At 44.5% G+C, this 12,342-nt stretch overlaps 1 protein-coding gene across 7 annotated transcripts in view; it reads left to right on the forward strand.

Annotated features, from left to right (window-relative positions):
* ERBIN (erbb2 interacting protein) overlaps positions 1–12,342 on the forward strand; it is a 199,367-nt gene that overhangs the window by 82,392 nt on the left and 104,633 nt on the right. The gene's annotated exons all lie outside the window — the stretch shown is intronic.

Here is a 12,342-nt window from a genome sequence, read left to right on the forward strand (position 1 = left end):
ATTGTGAATTCCGAGGAACCCCAATTCTGTCCAACATCAGATGCATTGTAAGGACCCCCAACCCTCTCAGCGCGCCTGAGATCAGATACATTGTAAATTCTTCTGTATTTGGTATAATTTTCAAATGACCTGAAAATTGCAGGAAACCATTCGGGGAAAAACACTGGCCTAACCAGACCTGAGGAAGAGAGTAGATATATCTCAAAAGCTTGTCCTAGAATAACAATTGTTAATCCAAATAATTATAATAATAATAAAAAAGACTAGCCTAATACTCAAGTACTCCTTTATTTTGCAGCTGTACTAACACGACTACGTCAATTTAATTTCACATTATAATACCCTTTAATGGACAACCATAAGGTGTAGTTGTGTATGAGCTTTTCACAATTCACAAGACTTTTTCAAAGTAAATTCTACTTGGAATTTCAATGCCTTTTCCTCTTGATGACTGAAGGGCAGAGTAGGCCTCCCTTGGATTTCTACCTGTACCATGTCGGATATTTTGCAAGGCACAAATATGGAAATAAAACCTGCTGCGTATGAGATGCAGAGACCATTGAACTAAGCAACCTGGTGGCTTACAGAAAACGCTGACATGGATCAAATCTCTGTACAATTGGAGTATTCTAAAATGTCTAATAGTGTAATGAGGGAGGTGTCTCTAGTTACATTAGTATTTTTAAATGGCGCAGAATTATATTTCGGGAAATGGGACAATATCCAGGCTCGGTGTTGTGTTGCTAGTCCCTCCGTATAGAGGTTAAATTAATAGTACTTTATGCCTGTCCAAGCTATATTATTTGACTTCACAGGTTGGCAAGCATTTGATATTATGGTCGTTATGCTATAAACCGCGATAGTCAGTGTTCGACAAACCTATACATTTGCTCGCCCCGGGCAAGTGGATTTAACCCCCGGGCGAGTAAATATTGGCCCAAGCAGCACACGTTTGGTACTAGGTGGCGAGTAGATTTTTTTGTGTGGCGAGTAGATTTTTTGGTGATTTGTCAACCACTGGCGATAGTCGATGGGGATTTCTGCGCGGCGCGTTAGTAGTTGATGGAATAAAGGCCGGCGCGGTATTTTGCATGGGATTTTTATAAAATAATGAAGCAATAATTGAATGGGTGCCGCACACAACCGTGTCAATACATATAGTTATTGGTGGCCTGAGAGTCCACTGCAGGCAAGACCTGGGGAACTCATTCACTGGCAGAGGGACCAACAATGGTATCAACATGCTGGTGTGATCATAGCACCTTTATCACATAACGTTACATAATGAAGGTGCCATGTTTTCACACAGTTGTTCATTTAGTAACATGCAATCGATCTGGTGTAACGGAGCATGTTGTTTTTGTGATTTAATTAACGCAATTCTGTCTCGTTGTTTTTTGGGGGAATTATTCTTTTTGTACACATTTTGAACGAGGGATCTTGCGGAACTGCCCTATTTATAGCTCTGGGGTTCCCCGCCCAATCCCCGGGATTCTTAATGGTTTTGTTAGGGTTTTTTTTTCCCCCCTCCAATTATGGACATCAGATTGACTGTCAAAATGTGCGGGGTCCCTTTGACCAATAGGAAAGCGCAACTGTGGATGATGTTGCGGCTTCCTATTGGATGAAGCTTTAAATGTCCAGGAAATGACACCAGCAATTTAACGGGTAAGTATCTCAGGAACCGGGTAGGTCCCTGGAGATAAAATAGTGCGGTTTAGCGCCAAAGGATACTTTGGTTCGAATTATGTAAGAATAAAAATATTGAAATTGCTGCTTTACGGAGTAGAAGCAGAATAATTCATGTTTGCACCCATTTAAGTGTGCCTTTAATTTTGTAACTATATTCTGAGACTTGATCGTACTAGTGCAGTTTAGGCAGCTTGGAGACGGGGTCACAAATAAGAATGAAACTGTGTTGTTAATGTCTGATTAACAAAGCATTTTTTTTTTTATAGAAGCTAATCACTGAGTGTTTTGGGATTGCATGTAGATTGTCAATGGTATTGAAATTCTTAATCCCATGGAATTGATGCTGCATACAGTACATGTAACTGTTTAACAGAACACATTTAGCATACAGTAAATACCAATACATCCGATTTTGTATCAATTTTTTTTTATATACGTGTTGTCTCCACGCCAGTGCTCACATAGGGTAAGAAATAATGCATTTTCAAATGTTAGATGTTCCACTCACCGGACATTGTATTGTATGACCTGTTCTCTATTACTAAGTTTCTCTCTCACTTCTGGTCAACGAACACTTTGCTTCGCCTCCTGATGCGCATCAGCACTTCCTTCCTGCTTTTTACAAATAACTGGGTGAAAATCATTTGAAACCTATACTGCTTGACCTGTGAGAAAAGTCTTTGCTCCCAAAATCGTGTGCGAAAAATATGCGGTTGTTCCATTTACGTGTGTGTGTGTGTGTGTGTGTGTGTGTGTGTGTGTGTGTGTGTGTGCCCCCACTGATGTATGTTCACTACAGGCAAGTATGATTATGCAGACTATTGTGCTACTCCATAGAAGACAGGGCTTTCAGTTCTTTGCAGTACATACTTTGTACATATATGTCGAGAATGCGTTGGATTTGGTAAGATTAGCTTGAAAGGGAAATCCGATAAGATCTTGTTTCTGTTTAACAAAAAAAAGAGGAGGAAGATAGAAGTTCCCATCAGTCACGAGCGTGTTACCTCCCTGATCAGTGTGACGGACTGCTTTAGTATTTGCTAAACTACTGTACATCTATCTACATGACGGATTTATATTAAACGCTTCTTGTTGCCAGAGGTGCAGTTTCCTTCCTGTAGAACCACAAGCACCCGTGTAACTGAACCCTATACGCTAGTACCTTAGAGTATAGGTACTAATGGCATTGCCACTAGCATTTTGCTCACCTGTCCGTGGAATCTCTGACTGCCAATGATTAATATTTCCTTCATTCCAGAGCAGTCTCTTCCTTCGGCACAGGAATGGGTTTACCAAGCTCCATACCCTGTGGACTGCCGCCGTAATAATTGTTAGAAAGCACAGCTTGATTACTAGGATCTCCATTTCTTGATTCATTACTTGGAACAAAACTTGAGTACATTGTGTGCTCAGATCGATTTGCACAAAATGCATCTCCTACTTTTGATGTATTTGGTTGTGAAATCCTTCTGTTTATTATCTGAAATGATAAGGCTGGTGCTGCCCAACCTCCTGTGTGATCAGAAAATGTCGTGGCTTCAAGCAGTTTAGGAAGGAGCGACATGCTGTGTCCTAGTTTCTGGGTATATCATAAGCCAGAGTTGTCCAACTGGTCGAGTGGAACTCAGCTGAGCAGCCGATCCTGAGAGCAGACCCCTCTTCCAGGCCCCCACTACTGCCTTTGTATAAAATAAACTGTCAGTAACAATTTTACTGACACCATCTTGTCCTCGCACAAAGAAGCATCTGGCAAACATTTTGGTGCTGTCATAAACCTCCTAAGAGACACAGGGTAGGTTAACCTTATAAATATATTTATTAATATGCATTATCTTGTCACATTCCTCTGCAGCTGTCTTGTGGTATCTTCTTCATCCTGCACGTGGGATTTTGGATTCTTCAGCTCCGGAGTTTTTCTGTGTGCCAATGACATAATTTCTCATTGGCTCTTCTCTGTCCTGTTTATCCCTCTTTCACTGCCTGTTGCTGCAGCAATACCATACCCCGCCCCCCTATTTTTTTTATTTTATATTTCTTGCTTGTACATAAAACATGTGGCCATGTATAATTCTACATTCTCACCTAAAATGGCAACTAGTTCATGCTCCTGTTCTAAACCTGTCAAAATCCGGATTGTGTGCGTAACATGATAGCTGCTTCAGTCAGTGTAACTCAGCAGCTACAATGTATCCCCAATATATATTACTCTGGTAACATTAACTATTGCAGTTTGCAGCTCCAACTGCTGGGAATATTGGCAACAAATTATCCAAAACCGGAAAGTGTTGCAAAGATCTTGCACTGCTAGGAAGGTTGGTTAAAACGTGCTAAAGTTATCAAAGGATAACCCATTAAACATTTCACATGTTTTGCTGCTTCCGCACTACACCTGCGAGATCATAAGAGCTTTTCTAGTCGTACGGAGCACGAGTTTATTATTTTGTGCGGCGTACGAACACTTCTATTTCCTGCACACATTCTGCATGCAAGCGCTGGCTCTTATTAATACTGTAACCGCTCCCTGTTCACACTGCCAGGGTGCCTGCTTCCTGTCTCTGCCGGCACTCTCTCCCTGTAAGGGTGGTTATCAGTCTGTGTTTGTCACCTAAAGTAATCTGATGGCCTCTGGGCAGTTAGTCACAAGCTAAAATGCTGTAAGAGGTTTTTGTTCTTGAAATGGGGCAGCCCATCATATTTTAAAGCAGAAATCCCACTTATTTGTGTGTTTTTGTTTTTGTTTTCATTTTACCCCAAATTGGTTTTGCAGGATGGTGCCCCCCCTGCAGCTGAAACGTGCTATTTTTAGCTCGGGCTTCCCGAAATACTTACTGGTGACCACCGGGTTTAAATCTCCCTCCATATCCGCCATGCTTTGCTTGCAGCTCCCTGTTAGGCGGCCACTTAAATCCCCCCCATGAAACTATGAAGTAATACTGGTGAGTATCTCGGGAATGAGCGTCCTCAGAGCTGCAAATAGTGCAGTCCAGCTCCCCCCACCCGCTCCTGATTTCCATCCTGAATCAGAGAGGATTTTTAACTTTAAATATTGCTGCTTGAAAGTTATTATGTACACATGGTGAGCTGGGGGGGGGGGGGGGTGTTCCTTTCTTTCAGCCTCTCCCTTTTGTGTGATGTCGGTTTTCAGACCCCCTCTCTCCCTCTGACCTTATCTGGATGAATAAAACACCAAACCCATTTTAAGGCCCCCCAAGAAATGCAATTTCTAATAGGTTTCCAGACAAATAAGTAAAATCTTTGCTTTTGGTATGGTTAGATCGGTTCAATGAAGCCAATCGGACTGTTAAAGGGTTTACAAGATGTTTTGTTGGCTGGCACCCTCACAATTCTGACAACAGATAAAAGGATATTTAACGAGGCATAGAGTTGACTTGTTGTAACCTTGGAAGTAAAGGCCCTGTATTTCACCCTGTCACATGTCGTGGATGTTAGGAGTATGACTTTAATAAGACCTACGTTTGAAAATCAATAAAACATAATCGAAACTAGGAAAGAAATCAGTGCAGGGTTTGTCATTGCAACACAGGGTATCTCTGTTATAGTGGGGATTTGAGGACTATTCTTAGCAGGTTTGTAGGATCCGGACGGAGGTGGTGGTTTTTGGACGGCACTGTTGCAAAGCATGGATCGAAGATGAACCAGTCCCAGATCTGCTTTGTGTTCTGGAATAGCAGTTCAGCCAACATTTGTTCTACAGATGAGATTCATTTTCCCCTTGATCACTTTGCCTCTGTGGAGACGTGCCTTAATTGTTCCCATTTGGTAGCGGTACCCCATAAATGACAAGGTCCTTGGAATTGGAGGCTTGTTTATAGGGGGCCATTCAGCTTGATAGAGATAATAATTATATATGTATATGTATTCACTGTATTTAATTATTTGACGCATTCTGTGCGCTTTTTGGTGTGTGGTTTTCGATAAATCTTATCTCAGACTAATATCCACAGGCGACTTTAGTAGAGCGAAAAAGCCTTTGCAGTCCTTGGTTGCTCAGCGATGATTTGTTCATTGGCACCAGCCCAGATTCCTGAGGATTCTTGAATACTCTGTTTTCTAGCAGAGACGGCCGGTACGAGACAGAAAATGTAGCAGTTATCCAGTTAGAGCGAGGGAAGGTGTGTGTGTGTGTGTGTGTGTGTGTGGGGGGGGGGGGGGGAGGGGATCGCGTCACTGAGAGTACATGGTAATAATTTGCATGCGCTTGTTGGAAAAAGATACACTGGCTTCCACAAAGCTTTATAAATGTAGACTTTTTTTCCTCCATTCTTTTCTTGTGGGGAAGGGGGTGGGGGAGAGGAGGTGATTCTGACTCCAGAAGAAATGGTGAAGTACAGGCATATACCCCGCATTAACGTACGCAATGGGACCGGAGCATGTATGTAAAGCGAAAATGTACTTAAAGTGAAGCACTACCTTTTTTCCACTTATCAATGCATGAACTGTACGGCAATCGTCATATACGTGCATAACTGATGTAAATAACACATTTGTAACAGGCTCTATAGTCTCCCCGCTTGCGCACAGCTTCGGTACAGGTAGGGAGCTGGTATTGCTGTTCAGGACGTGCCGACAGGCGCATGCGCGAGCTGCCGTTTGCCTATTGGGCGATATGTCCTTACTCGCAAGTGTCCTTAAACCGGGGTATGCCTGTAGAATGATAAACTGTATATACATAGCCTTACGTTTTCCAAGGGGGCTTCTAAATGTGGACAGTGGTTTTTTTTTTTCAATTCAATATGCAACACGTATTGGAAAATAAGTTGATAACCTGAAGGTCTCTTCTTTCAGTTGGCGTTAAAGGCCCTTTGGAAGCATCCGCCCGTGATTTATTTCCCATTTTCTGCCGTATTCCACTGCGCGTTATTGATGAATGTTAAAACCTGGCGTACAGAACAAGTGCCGTAAAAAGAGCTGTTTGCTTTTACAAAACTATGCTCCGGGCTCCTTGCTAATTTATCACTTAATCACTCTTTATTTCTCACAGAAATGTTTATTTTTATGCAAATATTTTGTGTTTATGGCGATACAAATACAATTTGTTCCTCCAATAATGTCATAAAAATTGTTCCCCAGCTATGGCCACAACGGGTACTTGCCAAACATTCGCTTCTCCTGCATAGGGGCCCGAGGGGGTTGATAGTGTTTCTAATGGAGAATGGGAAACGCATGGTGGCAGCCATCTTTTTATGTAACGTACAGAAAAAGAACATCTTTTTGTTTTCATTTCCCTTTATTATAACTTTGAAACAATTGTATGATCACTCCAAAATGTGAGAAGTTCGATAGCACGGCCATTGTTTTACTCTTTAATTATTTTTATTTTTGAAATATATTTCTTGGAAATCATTTTGCCATTATACAGTACATATGCCACGTGCCCGACAACAGTTACTTCCGCGAGTGAAAACTGCAGTCCTTGTTATAAAATATCCCAAAACATCAGTGGATTTGCTGCAGCTATAACTTGTTAAAGAAAGGTTAGAATTTCTCTGGAAAACACCAACCACACATCGGTTATGGTTGGTAAAAAAAAGTGACGAAACCCTTCACCATGTAGCATACAGCAAATAAAGCTATCACTTGTGCGCACATTCACTTGTCTCACACAGGCCTGCGACCCTGCTTTTCCCCATTATCTCTTGGCATACAGGGCTTCCATTGCAGCAAGGGATACTGGGAAATGACATGCAAATGAGCACACTGTGTCACCTCTTGCTTCCAATCCATTTTAACATGGACCCCTATAAGCGTAAGCCTGCCATATAATAATAGCATGTTCTTGTATAGCGCTGCTAGTTGTACGCAGTGCTTTACAGAGACATATTGCAGGCACAGGTCCCTGCCCCGTGGAGCTTACAATCTGTTTTTGGTGCCTACGGCACAGGGAGATAGTGATTTTCCCAAGATCACGGAGCCGAGACCGGGAATTCAACCAGGTTCCTCTGCTGCAAACTCAGTGCCAGTCAGTGTCGTTACTCACGGAGCCGCTCCTTCTCCCTCAGCTTATTGCACAGCTTTTCAGCTGTCTTGAGAGGAGCAGTTTATTGTTCTAAACCCCAGGGAGCTCACACAGCACTTTGGAGAAGCTCCGTTCTGGGGTACTGCCCCCATGTTCCTGCATAAACGCCCCTGAAATCAGTGGCAGTTAGTACCAGTTTGGGGTGCGATACCCAGCATCGGCACTGGGGTAATCCTGGCGTTTATTCTTTATCATAGTCATCTGCGACGCTTTTATGTGACTCCTATGAAAGCTGCTTTCTGTGACTCTGGGAGGTGGCGTTGGTGCACGGTGTGCACGGCGGCATCTTTTTCTGAAAGAAACAGTCCGCGTGGTGCTAGTCGGTCGGTGCTAGAGTATCACTACTTTTTTTCTTTTTTCCTTATGTAGCAGGCTTCCCCCTAGCTCCCTTACCACCGCGGTAGCCATTACAGGATCGCGCGTGTGCAGTAAAGATAGCGCACGCGGTCCCAATGCTAAAGAGGTCCTGAGTGGACTACAATTCCCAGCAGCCTCTGGGGATTGCCCTTTCACCCACATCACGTGCAGCCAGCCAGCAAATAGGGTTTTGCAGCTTCTCCTGTGGAGGAAGGCTACAATGTTGCGGGGACCACGTTTGGCAGTTGGAGCTGGGAGCAGGAAGGGGAAGGAAGGGTGCAGGGAGCAAGTGGCTCCTACACCAGGTAAGGTAGTTTCCCAGATCCCAGGCAGGCCCCAATCCCCACCAGGGTAGTGGGTAGGTACTGAGGGACGGCCCCTAGGTTAGGGACCCTGCCCTTAGGAGTGAGTGTGCAGTCTTGTCAGTGTCACGGCTGTCAATGCTGTGTGCGCTGACAAGTAGGCACAGTGTGTGTGTGTGTGCAGTGCGGTTGCTGCAGGTACCAGGGTGGTTGCAGTGCGTTTGCTGCAGGTTCGGTGTGAGTGCAGTGGGTTGCTGCAGGTACAGTTAGTGCAGTGGGTTGCTGCAGGTATTAGGGAGAAGTTAGTGAGAGGGGATCCGGGAGGTGAAAGGAGAGGTAGAATGGGTGCAGGGGGTCAGTGACCCACCTGCATAGGACAGGCTACCCCGTAGGCCCCTAGGAGTGTTCCCTGAAGTCACCAAAGGTTGCTGTGCTGCAAGGACGCCCATAGTGGTAGCGAGCATCACCCGTCACTGTGTAGACAGCTAGGGACCAAGGGACAAGTGTGCGGAGCAGGTTTTGCTGGCGAGTCGTCTGGGACCAGACGGCTGGACATTGAGACCCAGGAGGCAGACCGCTAATTCATCTGACCCTTTGCGAAGAGGTACCGGTCACCGCCGTGACCGGAAGGTACTATAACAACAAGTGCACCAACACCGGTCAACAGGCGCTGATCCCGCCTTAGGCTAAACTCTTTAGGAACACCGAGCGAGTGGTTAAAGAACTGAGCCTATACCTATAGTACTATATATGGGCACGGGGTTAGGGGACGGAGACGTTACTCCTGATGAGTGGCCGAGCCACTAAGGTTATATGAGCGTTAGAGTATAAGTGTGTAAGATATATGTTATGTTCAGTAAAGCCCTTTGCTATTTCACATCCAGTGTATGTGTTCATTTGTATGTGTCCTGCGAGGAACAACTCCCCCTCTGCTGGGAGCCATCGCAGGTGGAGGCGCTGCACCATATAGTAGTATTAAGAGTAATTCACCCCAGGTTCCCCGTGGCGGAAGCTTAGCCCTCCTGGTTGCCAAACAGGTACAGCACCACAATGATGAGTAGTCAGATACACCTACCCACCCCAATCTCACTTAGGCCGAGTCCATAGACGGACAGGCCGTGCTGAGGCGTGCAGACGCTCCGCGCTGAGCCCCTGCATCCTCAATGAGGATGCCTTGAGAGGGGGCTCACGCGAGCGTCCGCAGGCGTGCTGAAGAGTTGGAGGTTTCAGCCGAGCACCAAGCTGTTTTTCAGCGCACTGTCGGCTGAAAACCTCCAATCACAGCACAGTAGCGTCAACGTCACGGCGCCGTGACGTCGGCGCCGTGACATTGACGTCAGTGCGTCGCGGGCGATTGGCCCAGCGACGTCACTGCCCCGCCTCCAACCACCTCCCCCCGGCTCCCTTCGCGCACGCTGGCTCGCCTGCAAGTCCGTGCAATCGCGCTGACTGAAGCAGGCGCGCCTCCGCTCTCCCCACCCCTCTATGGCCCGGGCCTTAGGGTGGGGGTAAGAGGGCTACACTTATGTTACAATTCCACTTTTATTTTGAAAGAAAACACTGACTCATTTCAGGAGCCGCCCCTGGCTATTTTCTCTTCTTTCTACAGCCTCAATCTTTGACATATATTCCAAACATATGTGTCCCAAAGGCTGGTAATTGTACAGATATATTTTTTTAAACCACTGTTTGAATGTAACAAAGAATGATGGAGTAGAGACCAATAAGACCTGGAAGTGATTGGGGTCCAAAAAAAGGCTAGTTTTATAAGGTGCATATTCTAGAGGTAAAAGTCATTAACTACATTGGTTAAGTACTGAGGAAAAGGCGATTTTAAATGTTCTTTTTGGCATGAAAAATTCTGTACTGAAAAAGTAAGGTATTTTGATACGACAAGTTTTGAAGATTAGGTGTCTGAGTGCAAATTTTTTTTTTCTTTACGAAGCATATTTTCCCGAAAAAAGGTACAAAATGCACTTAATGAATTTTACCTCTACAGCAACGCTATCATCTCTGTATGTGGATCTTCTTCCGAAGCAGAAAGATAAGACTAGCTGTGATGGCGGCAGTGTTAAAGATCGCAGAGCCGGATCACGTCCCAGAGTTGTTAGGGGACGGAGGACGTTGGTAACATGAGCTGTGTGCTTCAGCTTTCTGGGTAGATGCCTGAAATGGAAGAGGGCTGCTTAATATTTTACAGGGTGATATTCTCCCCTCTGGAACAGCTGGTAAAGCAGCAGGCCCTGCTGCCCAGCCCCCAATAACCAGCATTGTATGGACTAGGCCTACCTTTTACTTGGTCTTCCTCCTGATCCAGCAGTGGCAGCGCTATGGTGATCAGGGCTGCGTGCCAGTATTTTATTTACCCATGTACGATTCACTTTCCTTCTGGAGAAAAATAAATTTGTTTAGAAAGCCTCGCCCCTTGTATCTACAGCACAAACATTGCTTGAATCTTTCAGAAATACGGCCAAAAGCTGTACCCCAGCGTTTAATAAGGTTTAAATGTTATTTTAAAGCCACAATCCTGGAGTGTGTGGGTGTGTGTATGTAGTCTTGTGTTGTTTTTTTTTTTTTTTAAACCGATCCAAGAGATCCCCCGGAGCTGATCCACAAAATGCGGCGCTCTGGGGACTCCCCAGTTCCTGAGACACGGAGCGGTTTACTCGCCATTGTTTGTTCGGCGTCCGCAGTCATCTAATAGGAAGCCGCAATGCATCCCACTGATGTCGCGGCTTCTTATTGGCCTGCAAGAATAACCGGATTTGGCAGCCATTTTTATTTCCCTAGCAGGAGCAGAAATGATGGAAACTGAGGGGTCCACTGAGCTATAAATACCATGGTTCAGCTCTTGAGGGCTGGAGGGGGCTTATTAAATGTTAAACACATTTTTTTCCCTCCCCAAGTAGGATTTCTGGCTTTGTACCACTATTTGTAAGCCACTTCAGATGTAACCTGGTCATATTAAACACTCCAGCAGGCAAGCGCTATGTACATTAATGGCGCTATATAAATAGACATACATTACTTTCTGAGAATAGTTGTTGCCAAATAATATTGATGGGGTTTATTCCTTATTACATAGTAAATGCTGCTGACGGATTAGATGGCACAGAGTTGGTGTCGATCTGTACATTAACTGTTCCCCTTCCCCTATTCCTTTCACCGTAGATAAACCTACAGTACAGCTTGTTCTCCTACCTGTAAGGGTAAGCAGACAGCGTCCTGATTGTGAGCGACCTTGTACTGTGAGTCATTGAACCACAATTGGTCGTTTCCTCTCTCTCACATTTATGGCATTAAATTACGATCTTCCTTAATCCCGTTTAGTGCTTTAGGAGTTTCACTTCTCTGTTCAAGGCCCCTTTTCCACTGATGGGATAGACATAGGGGAGATGCATGAAAATAAATAAGCCTGTGGTTACTCACAAAAAGGTGACCAGTGCCAGCTCCTATTCATGTTGTAGAAAGTTGCTTTTTCACCCTGTGCCCCAGGCGATGCAATTTAATTTGTAAACCCACCTGGCAATATTTTGGTTATTCTTTAAGTAATAATCTCCACAGGATAGGGCATTACCTGTAACTCAGCCATGGCATGCCATGTTTTGCAGGGATTATTTCTATTATAGCCTAAATTTGTTTTAAATGTTTGCCGCTTATCTTGGCTCACATTTCTGGGCATTCATGGGCAAGAACACCTGGAAATTAGGCCAATTATAAGGTTGGGTTTCTAAACCTTTAGTCTCTAATTCAGATACAACCATGCACATGGTAATTACCGGATTGAAATACAGGGAATAAGAACTGTATTATTGGGCATACGGCAGGAAACCTAAGCAATGTATTCCTACTACAAAGGCCTTGTAATGACATGACGGGGAACAGTTCATTGTAGGTGCTACACTGAATAAAGAGAACTATTCTTATGATTATCATTATTATTAGAGCACACTC

Source organism: Ascaphus truei, chromosome 1 (assembly GCF_040206685.1).
Source record: "Ascaphus truei isolate aAscTru1 chromosome 1, aAscTru1.hap1, whole genome shotgun sequence".
NCBI classification, from domain to species: domain Eukaryota; kingdom Metazoa; phylum Chordata; class Amphibia; order Anura; family Ascaphidae; genus Ascaphus; species Ascaphus truei.